The 3,407-nt window shown below is 42.3% G+C and overlaps 1 pseudogene; it reads left to right on the top strand.

Annotated features, from left to right (window-relative positions):
• LOC119328851 overlaps positions 1-3,124 on the top strand; it is a 46,366-nt pseudogene extending 43,242 nt beyond the window's left edge.
• The last annotated feature ends 283 nt before the right edge of the window (positions 3,125-3,407 follow it).

Here is a 3,407-nt window from a genome sequence, read left to right as displayed (position 1 = left end):
TTAGTGCCGAAATGTTAGAGCCGGTTCCGAAACCGGCACTAAAGGGCCTTACGAACCGGTGCTATTGCCCGGTTCTGCACTAGTGCTTGTTGTTCTTGTCTCGACTCTATCCCTTAGTTTGAAATACCATGACCACTCGAATGGCTTTACTACTCGTCTTTACATGACGTTTTTTGATACATCGGTTGTCTGAACCGGTCTTTGTTCATCCATCTAGGCATTGCAAAAAGATAAAGCATGAACAACATATTGGGCAGGCAAGAAGGCTTTTGTCCAACAACACAACAAACCGAAAATGTGATCAAGGTAATGGCACCAAGTTTAGTATGAGAGATGAAGACCATGCATGTGCGGATACGAAAGGATTTGTTTTCTAGACTACATCGTGGAAGGATGCATTATAATTTCATATAAGAAGGGCCAAGCGACTACTACAACACCACATGCAGATACAATGACAAAAAGACAAGCAACTGCATGCTAATCCAAGTTATTAGAACCGCGCCTACAACAACCGAGAGCAAGACAACTCGCCTTGGGCGATCTCCAGCCAAGATGGCGAAGAGACGGGGCACCGATCCACCAGACCACGTCCCTACGGATGCACTAGACAAACAAGACGCGACAAAGTCCATAGGAGTTGGTTGGTCAAATGTACGGCTCCAACCATATCTCCTAGACAAGTTGGCTAGTGGGTGGTCAGGCCTAGCCAAACCAGAGGAAGAAGACATGTCAGAAGCCTTGGTTATGGCATACATTGCACCCTGGAGGCCCATGCCTAGAGAGGCAACCCAAACCACAAAATTAGACCACTCAAGCTCCAACTCCGATGACTCCACATATAGCAAAGGCAACGCCTTGATGAAGGACACGACGTCGTGACCGCCGCTGCCTGTTCCAGTGAACTGAAATAAGGGTTTCCCTTGGTGCTTGAGGAGAGACACAGCCAAAGGCCATTGTAGCACCACCGAGAAGGACATGGCACCTGCGAGCATCGCCGCTGCAAGCATAGGCCAGCCATGCAGTCGTTCAACGCTGGCCCTTGACCAAAATCCAAACCACCGGTGTAGAGACGAGGGGACAAGTCATTGGCTTAGTCCACCACTACTGGAAGGAAAGCCACACCCATCGTCCATGAATAAAGTGCAACCTGGAGAAGAGGAAAGTAATACCTTTGAATTTCCAAGTCATCATGACCTCCAAGGCAAGTTTCTGCATTTTCTTTTGTGGAGAAATTCTTGATCCCTAGGATTTCATTCATGAGTGTCGTTGGTGAAGAGGGGATAGAGACAAATAGAGAGATAGAGAGATAGAGGAGAGAAGGGGAGAGAATTATTTTCTCAAGGTGGGGAAGGTTCGGGTTCAAACATAGCTAAAAATGTAGATGGGGAATGAGTCATGGGGGACTAAGATGGCTCCATTTATTTTTTTGGGATAAGTATCCCTATTTTTCTCAGTCTTCCCTGGGCCTCTGTATATCTCCTGGAGAGTGACGAATAAAAGAAGTGTTGTCAAATAATGTGAAAAGAGTACCTCAAAGGGTGCTCATATTTTACGCAACCTCTCAGAAATTTTATAAGCCTCTCCTCGATTTTAAAGTTTTTTTCTAAAAGTTTCCAACGCCTTCTGTCAATTTTCCAAATAATCTTAAAAAATCCGAAATATTTCCGTAACTTTATAGTGGTCTAGGGACCTCTCCCTATTTTTTTTCTTCCAGAAATCGAGTTTTCTTTGCAAATTTGAAGATCTATCGGAAATAAAATATATTTTTGGACAAAAACCTGTTTTTGGTCGAATTCGCCCCTCACGGGCTAGTATTGGGCATGTTGACCCACACAGCGAGCTAGGATGCCTAGCCAGCTCCGAAGTGGTATACACCAATTGGATGATGCGCTGGGGGAGGGAGGGAGGGGACGGGTGCAGCATCGCCTTGATTAAACCATAGCTCTACTTAATGCAAGTTTCCTAAATATCTAGCATACATGAGTAGTTTGCCTATGGAGACATTTATTTGCATGAGAATAAAAAACGATTCGTGTTATCCATAACACTATTGTAACGTAGAAAATTATTTGAAGGCATTCATAGCTGAAACCAATTGTTACCTTGTGTATAACTAGAATAAAGGAAGATATCATTTATAAAATAATATTTAATTTGGACAATCATGACTTCGTATCATTTTAACACAGTTACCTTTAGCAAGGATGTTATCATGTATTGTTGCATTCATATTCCTTATAAAACTCAAATGTTTTAATGTTGATCGATGTGCGTAGAACATTGATGTTTTATGCAATATTTATGATCAGATTTCCATTCCTGGTTTCGATCAATATATAAGAGTTGTTTCCCTTAATAGATTCTAAAGAGTTATTCCAGTTTTTTATTTATTTTTCACAAGTTCATTCATTTGTACAAGAAGTATACTTTTTGTTTAGTACATATTTCATTTGATGCTTCTAGAATCCGATCTCATGACAGTGAACTATACTTGCAGGGCACAAGCTCCTTAAGCCTGCAGTGATATGTGAGCCAGATATAACCATGACGACTCGATCGGAGGATGACGACTGCCTGATCCTCGGGAGCGATGGCTTGTGGGATGTCATCGAGAACCATATTGCCTGCAATGCCATGCGGAACTGCCTAGAATTAGAAAACAAGAACAACCAAGGTGTTCCTAGAGGGGGTGCACTGATAGGACAAGAGGAAGAGGTTGGCTGCAACAATGCTGCAACCCTCCTAAAGAACATGGCAATCTGCAAGCATAGCCAGGATGACATTAGTGTTGTCGTACTTGATCTGAAGGCAAGAGGTTAGCTTGGCAGATTGCATGAGGTCATCATCTCCTTTGCAGCTTAGACTTGATGTGGATGAAACATTGCCATGGTTAGAGATTTATAATAAACATGGATGATTGGAAATGTACAAAATATGTTGGTCACATATATGTTGGTTGCTTAGTATTCCCATTAGTTTTCTTCATTGTAGCTTTGTTTGTGGTTTTCACTCAAACCTGCTGAACTCATCTCATACAGGTTTGGTGTTTGCAGTTAGCACTCAAGCAAACAAATGTGCTTGTGTGTTACACCCACCAGCGCTCTGGTATTACCTGGCTTAAGCCCATTTTGTTTTACTTGAGTGCTAACTACATGTTTGAAGCAGGGTGCAGGCCTAATGGGCTAATACGAAACAAGGTAGTTGCTCCACAAAACAAAAACGAAACTACTTTGTATGGTGGAAATCCTTGGTAACAGATACCCCTGGAAAATCACTAAACTCCCGTGGCGATAAGTAGCGCTAAAGTTTTGGTGAATTTTTTCAGAGGGAGGCCGGGAAGACGATGTACAGTTTTTTTTGTGAGATCTGAATTTCAAAATAAAATATTTTGCAACCTGAGCATC

The sequence above is a fragment of the Triticum dicoccoides genome, chromosome 7A (genome assembly GCF_002162155.2).
Source record: "Triticum dicoccoides isolate Atlit2015 ecotype Zavitan chromosome 7A, WEW_v2.0, whole genome shotgun sequence".
NCBI classification, from domain to species: domain Eukaryota; kingdom Viridiplantae; phylum Streptophyta; class Magnoliopsida; order Poales; family Poaceae; genus Triticum; species Triticum dicoccoides.
Note: the sequence above shows the minus strand (reverse complement) of the source record. Positions and strands in the feature narration are given on the sequence as shown.